This window comes from Penaeus japonicus, unplaced genomic scaffold (genome assembly GCF_977035675.1).
Source record: "Penaeus japonicus unplaced genomic scaffold, GWHDUDI00000001_assembly GWHDUDI00000042, whole genome shotgun sequence".
Taxonomy (NCBI): domain Eukaryota; kingdom Metazoa; phylum Arthropoda; class Malacostraca; order Decapoda; family Penaeidae; genus Penaeus; species Penaeus japonicus.
In genome coordinates this window covers 22,352,007-22,367,006 of record NW_028234444.1, presented here as the reverse complement: position 1 = coordinate 22,367,006, position 15,000 = coordinate 22,352,007, and positions in this window count along the sequence as shown.

The following is a 15,000-nucleotide window of genomic DNA, read 5'->3' as shown; positions in this document are numbered from 1 at the left end:
GCCGACATCAGCCGTCGCTGCAGCTCCTCAAATGCCTGCTGATGTTCTTCTTTCCACCGAAATGATCTTCCCTTCCTGGTTAAAGAGGTGAGTGGGGCAGCTATCATGGCATAACTGGGGATGTGTTTCCGAAAAAATCCTGTACATCCTAAAAATTGTCTGACTCCCTTCACATTCTGTGGGGGCTTCATGGTCTTAATGGCCTCTACTTTAGCTGGGTCTGGCTGTATCCCTTCCCTGGTTATAAGGTATCCCAGGAATTTAAATTCATGAGTGGCAAAGGAGGACTTACCGACATTTAGGCAGAAGCCAGCCTTACTGAGCAGGTCTAAAGTTTCTTCCAGATGCTCGAGATGTTCATCAAACGAACGGGAGTAAACCACCACGTCATCCAGGTATGCTAGCACATGCCTCCCCAAGACTGGAGCCAATACCGTGTTGATGGCCCTCTGGAAGGTGGATGGGGCCGTGGCGAGTCCAAAAGGAAGCCTGGCAAACTGGAAAAGTCGGTGGCCATCTGAAAATGCCGTTTTAGGCCTATCCTCTGGATCTACCTCCACTGTCCAGTAAGCAGAGCGGGCATCAAGGGCAGTGAACCACTCAGTGTTATGGAGTTCATCAATGGTCTGGTCTATACGGGGCATTGGATATGCATCCCCAATCGTTACTTTGTTCAGGTTCCTAAAGTCAATGCAGAACCTTACCTGCCCATCCTTTTTCCTGACCAGAACCACGGGGGACAACCAAGGAGATTTTGAAGGCTCGATGATGCCACCAGTAAGCATCTTATCACACTCTTCCCTTATGGTGGTCCTTGCATGTTCCGGTAGACGCCACTGTCTGGTCCTCAGAGGGGTCTCACTGGAGGTTACTATCCTATGGGAAATACCTGGCACCTTCCCCAGTGGAGCTCCTTCCTTAAATAAATTGGGAAATTTGTTTAAAATGGAAAACAATTGATATCTTTGTTCAACCGTAAGATGGTTTACCTTCTCCTTCGGTATGTCGAGGCTAGCTTCTGTCTCACCAACAGCATACGTTTCGAAATTAACTTCAGGAAAGACGGTGTATTGGTCCTCAGTGTAGCCGAAATCTTGGGTTCCATAAAAGTCATCGAAATCGTCGATGAAATCCTCCGTAACACTGCTTAAAGAATCCCCATCATTATCCTCCCTGCTAGTGGGCACAAAGTTCTTAGGAGGCACTTCCCTTGAAGCAGAGTCTTGGTGAAAAGTTTGTTCTACAGGCTCAACTCTTGCAACAACCATACCCCCCTTAAGTGTCACTGGCTTTGGTCCATCATTCACTACCCACACATTAACCATGTTCGTTTTTACAGTCACCACGGTCCTAGGCACTAATACACGGTCAGTAATTCCACAGATACATACCTCCGGATGCCTGGTTCCATTCTGTACTTGTCCATGTATAAAAACACCACTATGGGGAGGGCACTGCACTGTCTTCTGAACCACAACACTGTTTTCTACCTCACCCATGTTGCACGTCCGTCCACCTGAACCAGGTTTTTCTCTTCCGGGGATGGTCTTATTAATCACCTGCACCTCCCTTGAGGCGGCATCGGAGTATGTGAGCGGCACCTTCACGCCATTAAACACCATATATTTTCTAAGGGGTGAGTGATAGGAAATTAGCCGGAAGTTGAACCTTCTGAGTAAGTCAATGCCCAGTAAAATATCACCTGGGAAAGATATTTCATTCACTATACATACTTTATGGAAGCAGAAGACATGAGGAGCGATTTCAACTCTTACCGTCGCTTCCGCTTCAGGCTGAAACTGTCGTCCCGAAGCACCTCGCAGGGTTTTCGACGAAGAAAAAGGTCGGTGTATTTTAAACCTTTCCATGGCATCTCGGGAAAGTATAGTTACTTCTGATCCAGTATCCACAAATCCTTCAGCCGTTTGACCATTAACCTGTAAGTGTACTATGGGTCTCCCATGTTTTACTTGGCTACTCACGGGCATTACTGGTTCCTTGGGGTCCTGCGCCTGGGGTTGGAACCTCTTCGTCCCGGCGGGCCGCGAGAAAGGGACACCTGTTAGCAAAGTGTCCTTCCTTGTTACACAGGAAACACCTCGTCGGTCGACGACTTCGACAGTCGGCTGTATCATGGGAATCAGATTTGTGGTAAGAACAATACCTTTCAACAGGAGCTACTTGCCTTGGACGAAAACTTCTCCTTGGGTACTCAGGTTCACCTGCTGCCTCTGGGGTACTCACATTACCTTCACTTTCACCTTTTACACCAACTCGAAGGTTCCAAATCCTCTGAGAAGCATCGACAATCTCCGACAACGAACCATCCTCTTTTAGGACTAAAGCTTCCCTCAACCAAAATGGCAAACCTCTTAAAAATACCCTCCTGATCAATTCGTCAGGATCCCCTATGGCTCCAGGATAATCATAAAAACCTTGGTATACATTACCCTCTAAACGAACATAAAAATCAAGAGGAGCTTGATCGGACTTCAACTTATATCCTTCAAGTATTCTAAAAAAGTCTGTGGCAGAACATGTCCCCCTGAATTTAACCCTTACTTTAACTTTAAATTCCTCCCAACTTGAAATTCTATCAAACAGGGGTCCATTGATTATCAAGTCTGCCGTTCCTCTGCACGAAGCCTTCGCCGCGCGAATATAGGCCGAATCAGTGGGAGGTCTAGTCAAGTTCTCAATGCTGCGGATCCAACTCTCTACCTCCTGATTCCTTTTAAGTGGTTGAGCAGCAGAGGTCTCAGCTTTAAAAATAATTACCGCTTCCTTCTGTACAACATATTCAACAAAATCACGGGAAGAAGCTTCACTAGTACTTGGTGTTGCCCTGTTCTGTTCTAATTTTAATTCCAATTCAGAGTTCCTTACCTGCAAATCATTAACCAGAGTTTTCAGACTATTAATTTGAGTCTGCAACTCGTCAAACAATGAAATGTCCATGTTTTCTCTGGGCAAAAGGGTCAACTCACCACTCGTGTTGGAATCGTCTCGTGAAGATTCTCCCGATGGACCTGCCTCTGGCTCACCATCTAACCCTCTCCGCAGCTTTCGTTTACCCATTACTTTAAATTAATGAAATAGACCTTTACCTATACGAAAAATACTGGACTTTAATCCCTGAAACAAACTTTAGTCCACACGAAAGAAGTACCTGAAATTAATGCTTGCCTGAAACATTCAGATCCCACCGCTGATCACCAAAAATAAATAAAAGCTGTAGTGATTCCCCGAGACATTCCCTTGCCCCAAAGTAAAATCCCGATTGAATCCATGGTAACGTGAATCTCGTCCTGTGTAGGGGTAGGCTGCCACCAGCTGATAAGGGATCAGCACCCGTGTATGTGCGAGACAGTCGAAGACGTGTAAAATGTATGTTATGTATGTGTATGAGTGTATGTCAGTTTGTATGTAGAAAGAAAGAGTTCCTACACAGGACATTGCCGAGCAGGCGTGGCTAGAGTCAGGCAAACATTCTTATTTCAGTGTTTTATCGATTGTCTTAAAAGATACATTTAAAAAGATATAAAAAGAAATAGTTCCGATCATCAGTTTATTATTATAAATATTCAAAACACAAAAGGTCTCTCCTCCTTCTATATCAAATATCTCTCTTTTGACCTGGCCATGAATTTGTCCTATGGCCGCAACCCTTTAAAAACCATTGAAAGACAATAAAAGTTCAATAAAATCAGAGAAAAACAACAAGTGCCAAAAGGACACTTGTTGTGAGCAGTGCTTTTGCCGAGCTTGTGGCTCATGTGCTAGAGGCTATCTGCTCCCGAAACACGGCCTCGCAGGGGTAATATGGGCCTCTTTCCAGGGAGGGAGCATGTGGTAGGCCCTCCTTCCAGGGAGGGAGTGAGTAGTAGGCCCTCCAGGGCAACGCCATCTCTTGGCGCCGCTTCCCCCTCGTGGCGACAAAGGGACACTCGTGTATATTCCCCTGGAGGGATGGCTGGGGCGAAGTACATCACTACAACTCCTCCCCCTCGAAGTTCATAGGCCGCTTTGCCAAGGCCTGTGGACTATACAAACTGCAAAATAAAAAGGGGTTTTACTGCCGAGCATAGTAAAAAACATCATCCAGGCAAAAGAATAAATCTAAAAATATGAAAAGGGGAGAGAACCACGACCTTAAATAAAAACAAACAGCCAACATTAAAAAAATAAATTATCAAAAAAATAGTAATAGAGAAAAACTAAAAACTGGCTGAACCCATCAAAAACAATCCTAAAACATCAAAAACTTAAAATTAACCTTAAAGTAAAACACAAGTAAAAAGAGCCAAACAAAATCAAGGCAGGGATAACCCACTCTAATTTCTACTGGGCGAAACACTGTTAGCCCTTAACCACAATCACGATCAACTCCAAAGAAGATCAAATACCTACATAGGTTGTGGACGCGCTTACTCCCGGTTACTCGTACCAGGGACACCGGGATCCTCGGTTCCATCGTCCACCTCGGCCTCGGGGAAGAACTCGAGCTCCTCTTGCACCACGTATCGCTTCATCTGGTTGCAGTGGTAACTCTTCTCTCGGTAAGGCGGCTGCGTTGACTGGCAGATGAAGGTGACTGGGCCTACCTGCTTCTTCACCCGCAGAGGGCCACTCCACCGGGAACCAAGAGCTCGGCCTGCCACCCCTGTCCGGCGGGCGTACTCTCTGACAAGGACAAGATCACCCTCTGCTGGTGTGAACTTCTGCCGCACTCTCCGGTTGTAGTCCTCGGCCCATATCGACTGTGCGCGACGGGCCGTTTCCACTGCAACCGCTCTAGCCTCCTTGAGCCTTTCGCGGAACCGTTGAGCTGATCCCTCATCAATCTCCTGCCGGTTCGTCAGCCCTACAGGGAAATAACCATCCTTCCCTATCATGAGGTACAACGGCGGCTGTCCGGTACTCCTGTGTACCGCCGTGTTCAGGGCGAGACGTACATACGGAAGGAGCTCATCCCATTCGTCCGGGTGTTCTCCTACCAGGGTAGCCAGGGCATCCTTTATAACCCTGTTACTCCTTTCTACCATACCATTAGCCTGTGGATGGAAAGCTGTAGTATATCCCAACTTTATCTTAAGCATTTCACATACCTGGGAAAATAGACGGTTTTTAAACTCGCCCCCAGAATCCGTTACTAGAGTATTAGGAGGTCCAAAAAGCGTCACATATTTCTCCACAAATGCCTTAGCCACTGTTTCTGCATCCTTGTTCTTCAAAGGTATCAACTGTAAATACCTGGTAAGATGTTCTACGATGACCAGAACGTAACGGTAACCATTCAGAGATCCTTGCAAATCTAGAAGATCGGCCGACACCCTCTCCATAACCTGTGTCACCTCTGGGGCTGAACTTAATTTAGCCCTTCGCACCGCAACTCCTTTTCGCCGTTGACATTGGGGGCATGCCGCCACGAAGTTCTTGACGCCCATCAACATCTGAGGAAAGTAATACTGGTCTCTCAGACGCGTGTAAGTCCTATAGACTCCAGGGTGGGCTGCTGTCGGTTCACTGTGCACCGATTTTATTGCCTCATCCCTCATGGTGCGAGGGATCACTAGCTGCTGGATCACACGGTCTGGAAGGTGACGTAAATGATATAATAGGCCATCGCTTACCTCGAATTCTTCTAAAGGAAAGGGTGTTCTTCGTCGGGGCAGTCTCTGTTCCTGAAGGTACTGGATAATTTCAGTCCATAGGGGGTCTTTCTGTTGCTCTTCGGCAATCTTCTGGGCGTCCATGACAAGAGATGTTGCCGCTACTGCTCTGCTTAGGAGGTCAGGTACATGATGGGAAGCACCTGGTTTATACCGAAGTTCGTACTGGTAAAAGGAGAGTTCGTGGGACCATCTTGTCATCCTGATTGACTTAGTGACCTGCCTAAATACGTATACTAAAGGCCGGTGGTCAGTATAAATCACAAATGATTTCCCATAAATATACGCATCAAAATTTCTGACAGCTTCGACAACTGCCAGGGCCTCAATATCAATCGCGGGATATCTCCTTTCTACCTCCCTAAGCTTTCGTGAGAAATAGGCAACAGCATGAGGGACCCCTTCCCCGTCTCGCTGCATAAGACATGCTCCGATGGCTACCTGAGACGCATCGGAGTGCACCTCAAAAGGACGGTTAAAATCGGGTTTCCGGAGGACTGGTGCCGACATCAGCCGTCGCTGCAGCTCCTCAAATGCCTGCTGATGTTCTTCTTTCCACCGAAATGATCTTCCCTTCCTGGTTAAAGAGGTGAGTGGGGCAGCTATCATGGCATAACTGGGGATGTGTTTCCGAAAAAATCCTGTACATCCTAAAAATTGTCTGACTCCCTTCACATTCTGTGGGGGCTTCATGGTCTTAATGGCCTCTACTTTAGCTGGGTCTGGCTGTATCCCTTCCCTGGTTATAAGGTATCCCAGGAATTTAAATTCATGAGTGGCAAAGGAGGACTTACCGACATTTAGGCAGAAGCCAGCCTTACTGAGCAGGTCTAAAGTTTCTTCCAGATGCTCGAGATGTTCATCAAACGAACGGGAGTAAACCACCACGTCATCCAGGTATGCTAGCACATGCCTCCCCAAGACTGGAGCCAATACCGTGTTGATGGCCCTCTGGAAGGTGGATGGGGCCGTGGCGAGTCCAAAAGGAAGCCTGGCAAACTGGAAAAGTCGGTGGCCATCTGAAAATGCCGTTTTAGGCCTATCCTCTGGATCTACCTCCACTGTCCAGTAAGCAGAGCGGGCATCAAGGGCAGTGAACCACTCAGTGTTATGGAGTTCATCAATGGTCTGGTCTATACGGGGCATTGGATATGCATCCCCAATCGTTACTTTGTTCAGGTTCCTAAAGTCAATGCAGAACCTTACCTGCCCATCCTTTTTCCTGACCAGAACCACGGGGGACAACCAAGGAGATTTTGAAGGCTCGATGATGCCACCAGTAAGCATCTTATCACACTCTTCCCTTATGGTGGTCCTTGCATGTTCCGGTAGACGCCACTGTCTGGTCCTCAGAGGGGTCTCACTGGAGGTTACTATCCTATGGGAAATACCTGGCACCTTCCCCAGTGGAGCTCCTTCCTTAAATAAATTGGGAAATTTGTTTAAAATGGAAAACAATTGATATCTTTGTTCAACCGTAAGATGGTTTACCTTCTCCTTCGGTATGTCGAGGCTAGCTTCTGTCTCACCAACAGCATACGTTTCGAAATTAACTTCAGGAAAGACGGTGTATTGGTCCTCAGTGTAGCCGAAATCTTGGGTTCCATAAAAGTCATCGAAATCGTCGATGAAATCCTCCGTAACACTGCTTAAAGAATCCCCATCATTATCCTCCCTGCTAGTGGGCACAAAGTTCTTAGGAGGCACTTCCCTTGAAGCAGAGTCTTGGTGAAAAGTTTGTTCTACAGGCTCAACTCTTGCAACAACCATACCCCCCTTAAGTGTCACTGGCTTTGGTCCATCATTCACTACCCACACATTAACCATGTTCGTTTTTACAGTCACCACGGTCCTAGGCACTAATACACGGTCAGTAATTCCACAGATACATACCTCCGGATGCCTGGTTCCATTCTGTACTTGTCCATGTATAAAAACACCACTATGGGGAGGGCACTGCACTGTCTTCTGAACCACAACACTGTTTTCTACCTCACCCATGTTGCACGTCCGTCCACCTGAACCAGGTTTTTCTCTTCCGGGGATGGTCTTATTAATCACCTGCACCTCCCTTGAGGCGGCATCGGAGTATGTGAGCGGCACCTTCACGCCATTAAACACCATATATTTTCTAAGGGGTGAGTGATAGGAAATTAGCCGGAAGTTGAACCTTCTGAGTAAGTCAATGCCCAGTAAAATATCACCTGGGAAAGATATTTCATTCACTATACATACTTTATGGAAGCAGAAGACATGAGGAGCGATTTCAACTCTTACCGTCGCTTCCGCTTCAGGCTGAAACTGTCGTCCCGAAGCACCTCGCAGGGTTTTCGACGAAGAAAAAGGTCGGTGTATTTTAAACCTTTCCATGGCATCTCGGGAAAGTATAGTTACTTCTGATCCAGTATCCACAAATCCTTCAGCCGTTTGACCATTAACCTGTAAGTGTACTATGGGTCTCCCATGTTTTACTTGGCTACTCACGGGCATTACTGGTTCCTTGGGGTCCTGCGCCTGGGGTTGGAACCTCTTCGTCCCGGCGGGCCGCGAGAAAGGGACACCTGTTAGCAAAGTGTCCTTCCTTGTTACACAGGAAACACCTCGTCGGTCGACGACTTCGACAGTCGGCTGTATCATGGGAATCAGATTTGTGGTAAGAACAATACCTTTCAACAGGAGCTACTTGCCTTGGACGAAAACTTCTCCTTGGGTACTCAGGTTCACCTGCTGCCTCTGGGGTACTCACATTACCTTCACTTTCACCTTTTACACCAACTCGAAGGTTCCAAATCCTCTGAGAAGCATCGACAATCTCCGACAACGAACCATCCTCTTTTAGGACTAAAGCTTCCCTCAACCAAAATGGCAAACCTCTTAAAAATACCCTCCTGATCAATTCGTCAGGATCCCCTATGGCTCCAGGATAATCATAAAAACCTTGGTATACATTACCCTCTAAACGAACATAAAAATCAAGAGGAGCTTGATCGGACTTCAACTTATATCCTTCAAGTATTCTAAAAAAGTCTGTGGCAGAACATGTCCCCCTGAATTTAACCCTTACTTTAACTTTAAATTCCTCCCAACTTGAAATTCTATCAAACAGGGGTCCATTGATTATCAAGTCTGCCGTTCCTCTGCACGAAGCCTTCGCCGCGCGAATATAGGCCGAATCAGTGGGAGGTCTAGTCAAGTTCTCAATGCTGCGGATCCAACTCTCTACCTCCTGATTCCTTTTAAGTGGTTGAGCAGCAGAGGTCTCAGCTTTAAAAATAATTACCGCTTCCTTCTGTACAACATATTCAACAAAATCACGGGAAGAAGCTTCACTAGTACTTGGTGTTGCCCTGTTCTGTTCTAATTTTAATTCCAATTCAGAGTTCCTTACCTGCAAATCATTAACCAGAGTTTTCAGACTATTAATTTGAGTCTGCAACTCGTCAAACAATGAAATGTCCATGTTTTCTCTGGGCAAAAGGGTCAACTCACCACTCGTGTTGGAATCGTCTCGTGAAGATTCTCCCGATGGACCTGCCTCTGGCTCACCATCTAACCCTCTCCGCAGCTTTCGTTTACCCATTACTTTAAATTAATGAAATAGACCTTTACCTATACGAAAAATACTGGACTTTAATCCCTGAAACAAACTTTAGTCCACACGAAAGAAGTACCTGAAATTAATGCTTGCCTGAAACATTCAGATCCCACCGCTGATCACCAAAAATAAATAAAAGCTGTAGTGATTCCCCGAGACATTCCCTTGCCCCAAAGTAAAATCCCGATTGAATCCATGGTAACGTGAATCTCGTCCTGTGTAGGGGTAGGCTGCCACCAGCTGATAAGGGATCAGCACCCGTGTATGTGCGAGACAGTCGAAGACGTGTAAAATGTATGTTATGTATGTGTATGAGTGTATGTCAGTTTGTATGTAGAAAGAAAGAGTTCCTACACAGGACATTGCCGAGCAGGCGTGGCTAGAGTCAGGCAAACATTCTTATTTCAGTGTTTTATCGATTGTCTTAAAAGATACATTTAAAAAGATATAAAAAGAAATAGTTCCGATCATCAGTTTATTATTATAAATATTCAAAACACAAAAGGTCTCTCCTCCTTCTATATCAAATATCTCTCTTTTGACCTGGCCATGAATTTGTCCTATGGCCGCAACCCTTTAAAAACCATTGAAAGACAATAAAAGTTCAATAAAAAGAGAAAAAAAACAACAAGTGCCAAAAGGACACTTGTTGTGAGCAGTGCTTTTGCCGAGCTTGTGGCTCATGTGCTAGAGGCTATCTGCTCCCGAAACACGGCCTCGCAGGGGTAATATGGGCCTCTTTCCAGGGAGGGAGCATGTGGTAGGCCCTCCTTCCAGGGAGGGAGTGAGTAGTAGGCCCTCCAGGGCAACGCCATCTCTTGGCGCCGCTTCCCCCTCGTGGCGACAAAGGGACACTCGTGTATATTCCCCTGGAGGGATGGCTGGGGCGAAGTACATCACTACAACTCCTCCCCTCGAAGTTCATAGGCCGCTTTGCCAAGGCCTGTGGACTATACAAACTGCAAAATAAAAAGGGGTTTTACTGCCGAGCATAGTAAAAAACATCATCCAGGCAAAAGAATAAATCTAAAAATATGAAAAGGGGAGAGAACCACGACCTTAAATAAAAACAAACAGCCAACATTAAAAAAATAAATTATCAAAAAAATAGTAATAGAGAAAAACTAAAAACTGGCTGAACCCATCAAAAACAATCCTAAAACATCAAAAACTTAAAATTAACCTTAAAGTAAAACACAAGTAAAAAGAGCCAAACAAAATCAAGGCAGGGATAACCCACTCTAATTTCTACTGGGCGAAACACTGTTAGCCCTTAACCACAATCACGATCAACTCCAAAGAAGATCAAATACCTACATAGGTTGTGGACGCGCTTACTCCCGGTTACTCGTACCAGGGACACCGGGATCCTCGGTTCCATCGTCCACCTCGGCCTCGGGGAAGAACTCGAGCTCCTCTTGCACCACGTATCGCTTCATCTGGTTGCAGTGGTAACTCTTCTCTCGGTAAGGCGGCTGCGTTGACTGGCAGATGAAGGTGACTGGGCCTACCTGCTTCTTCACCCGCAGAGGGCCACTCCACCGGGAACCAAGAGCTCGGCCTGCCACCCCTGTCCGGCGGGCGTACTCTCTGACAAGGACAAGATCACCCTCTGCTGGTGTGAACTTCTGCCGCACTCTCCGGTTGTAGTCCTCGGCCCATATCGACTGTGCGCGACGGGCCGTTTCCACTGCAACCGCTCTAGCCTCCTTGAGCCTTTCGCGGAACCGTTGAGCTGATCCCTCATCAATCTCCTGCCGGTTCGTCAGCCCTACAGGGAAATAACCATCCTTCCCTATCATGAGGTACAACGGCGGCTGTCCGGTACTCCTGTGTACCGCCGTGTTCAGGGCGAGACGTACATACGGAAGGAGCTCATCCCATTCGTCCGGGTGTTCTCCTACCAGGGTAGCCAGGGCATCCTTTATAACCCTGTTACTCCTTTCTACCATACCATTAGCCTGTGGATGGAAAGCTGTAGTATATCCCAACTTTATCTTAAGCATTTCACATACCTGGGAAAATAGACGGTTTTTAAACTCGCCCCCAGAATCCGTTACTAGAGTATTAGGAGGTCCAAAAAGCGTCACATATTTCTCCACAAATGCCTTAGCCACTGTTTCTGCATCCTTGTTCTTCAAAGGTATCAACTGTAAATACCTGGTAAGATGTTCTACGATGACCAGAACGTAACGGTAACCATTCAGAGATCCTTGCAAATCTAGAAGATCGGCCGACACCCTCTCCATAACCTGTGTCACCTCTGGGGCTGAACTTAATTTAGCCCTTCGCACCGCAACTCCTTTTCGCCGTTGACATTGGGGGCATGCCGCCACGAAGTTCTTGACGCCCATCAACATCTGAGGAAAGTAATACTGGTCTCTCAGACGCGTGTAAGTCCTATAGACTCCAGGGTGGGCTGCTGTCGGTTCACTGTGCACCGATTTTATTGCCTCATCCCTCATGGTGCGAGGGATCACTAGCTGCTGGATCACACGGTCTGGAAGGTGACGTAAATGATATAATAGGCCATCGCTTACCTCGAATTCTTCTAAAGGAAAGGGTGTTCTTCGTCGGGGCAGTCTCTGTTCCTGAAGGTACTGGATAATTTCAGTCCATAGGGGGTCTTTCTGTTGCTCTTCGGCAATCTTCTGGGCGTCCATGACAAGAGATGTTGCCGCTACTGCTCTGCTTAGGAGGTCAGGTACATGATGGGAAGCACCTGGTTTATACCGAAGTTCGTACTGGTAAAAGGAGAGTTCGTGGGACCATCTTGTCATCCTGATTGACTTAGTGACCTGCCTAAATACGTATACTAAAGGCCGGTGGTCAGTATAAATCACAAATGATTTCCCATAAATATACGCATCAAAATTTCTGACAGCTTCGACAACTGCCAGGGCCTCAATATCAATCGCGGGATATCTCCTTTCTACCTCCCTAAGCTTTCGTGAGAAATAGGCAACAGCATGAGGGACCCCTTCCCCGTCTCGCTGCATAAGACATGCTCCGATGGCTACCTGAGACGCATCGGAGTGCACCTCAAAAGGACGGTTAAAATCGGGTTTCCGGAGGACTGGTGCCGACATCAGCCGTCGCTGCAGCTCCTCAAATGCCTGCTGATGTTCTTCTTTCCACCGAAATGATCTTCCCTTCCTGGTTAAAGAGGTGAGTGGGGCAGCTATCATGGCATAACTGGGGATGTGTTTCCGAAAAAATCCTGTACATCCTAAAAATTGTCTGACTCCCTTCACATTCTGTGGGGGCTTCATGGTCTTAATGGCCTCTACTTTAGCTGGGTCTGGCTGTATCCCTTCCCTGGTTATAAGGTATCCCAGGAATTTAAATTCATGAGTGGCAAAGGAGGACTTACCGACATTTAGGCAGAAGCCAGCCTTACTGAGCAGGTCTAAAGTTTCTTCCAGATGCTCGAGATGTTCATCAAACGAACGGGAGTAAACCACCACGTCATCCAGGTATGCTAGCACATGCCTCCCCAAGACTGGAGCCAATACCGTGTTGATGGCCCTCTGGAAGGTGGATGGGGCCGTGGCGAGTCCAAAAGGAAGCCTGGCAAACTGGAAAAGTCGGTGGCCATCTGAAAATGCCGTTTTAGGCCTATCCTCTGGATCTACCTCCACTGTCCAGTAAGCAGAGCGGGCATCAAGGGCAGTGAACCACTCAGTGTTATGGAGTTCATCAATGGTCTGGTCTATACGGGGCATTGGATATGCATCCCCAATCGTTACTTTGTTCAGGTTCCTAAAGTCAATGCAGAACCTTACCTGCCCATCCTTTTTCCTGACCAGAACCACGGGGGACAACCAAGGAGATTTTGAAGGCTCGATGATGCCACCAGTAAGCATCTTATCACACTCTTCCCTTATGGTGGTCCTTGCATGTTCCGGTAGACGCCACTGTCTGGTCCTCAGAGGGGTCTCACTGGAGGTTACTATCCTATGGGAAATACCTGGCACCTTCCCCAGTGGAGCTCCTTCCTTAAATAAATTGGGAAATTTGTTTAAAATGGAAAACAATTGATATCTTTGTTCAACCGTAAGATGGTTTACCTTCTCCTTCGGTATGTCGAGGCTAGCTTCTGTCTCACCAACAGCATACGTTTCGAAATTAACTTCAGGAAAGACGGTGTATTGGTCCTCAGTGTAGCCGAAATCTTGGGTTCCATAAAAGTCATCGAAATCGTCGATGAAATCCTCCGTAACACTGCTTAAAGAATCCCCATCATTATCCTCCCTGCTAGTGGGCACAAAGTTCTTAGGAGGCACTTCCCTTGAAGCAGAGTCTTGGTGAAAAGTTTGTTCTACAGGCTCAACTCTTGCAACAACCATACCCCCTTAAGTGTCACTGGCTTTGGTCCATCATTCACTACCCACACATTAACCATGTTCGTTTTTACAGTCACCACGGTCCTAGGCACTAATACACGGTCAGTAATTCCACAGATACATACCTCCGGATGCCTGGTTCCATTCTGTACTTGTCCATGTATAAAAACACCACTATGGGGAGGGCACTGCACTGTCTTCTGAACCACAACACTGTTTTCTACCTCACCCATGTTGCACGTCCGTCCACCTGAACCAGGTTTTTCTCTTCCGGGGATGGTCTTATTAATCACCTGCACCTCCCTTGAGGCGGCATCGGAGTATGTGAGCGGCACCTTCACGCCATTAAACACCATATATTTTCTAAGGGGTGAGTGATAGGAAATTAGCCGGAAGTTGAACCTTCTGAGTAAGTCAATGCCCAGTAAAATATCACCTGGGAAAGATATTTCATTCACTATACATACTTTATGGAAGCAGAAGACATGAGGAGCGATTTCAACTCTTACCGTCGCTTCCGCTTCAGGCTGAAACTGTCGTCCCGAAGCACCTCGCAGGGTTTTCGACGAAGAAAAAGGTCGGTGTATTTTAAACCTTTCCATGGCATCTCGGGAAAGTATAGTTACTTCTGATCCAGTATCCACAAATCCTTCAGCCGTTTGACCATTAACCTGTAAGTGTACTATGGGTCTCCCATGTTTTACTTGGCTACTCACGGGCATTACTGGTTCCTTGGGGTCCTGCGCCTGGGGTTGGAACCTCTTCGTCCCGGCGGGCCGCGAGAAAGGGACACCTGTTAGCAAAGTGTCCTTCCTTGTTACACAGGAAACACCTCGTCGGTCGACGACTTCGACAGTCGGCTGTATCATGGGAATCAGATTTGTGGTAAGAACAATACCTTTCAACAGGAGCTACTTGCCTTGGACGAAAACTTCTCCTTGGGTACTCAGGTTCACCTGCTGCCTCTGGGTACTCACATTACCTTCACTTTCACCTTTTACACCAACTCGAAGGTTCCAAATCCTCTGAGAAGCATCGACAATCTCCGACAACGAACCATCCTCTTTTAGGACTAAAGCTTCCCTCAACCAAAATGGCAAACCTCTTAAAAATACCCTCCTGATCAATTCGTCAGGATCCCCTATGGCTCCAGGATAATCATAAAAACCTTGGTATACATTACCCTCTAAACGAACATAAAAATCAAGAGGAGCTTGATCGGACTTCAACTTATATCCTTCAAGTATTCTAAAAAAGTCTGTGGCAGAACATGTCCTCCTGAATTTAACCCTTACTTTAACTTTAAATTCCTCCCAACTTGAAATTCTATCAAACAGGGGTCCATTGATTATCAAGTCTGCCGTTCCTCTGCACGAAGCCTTCGCCG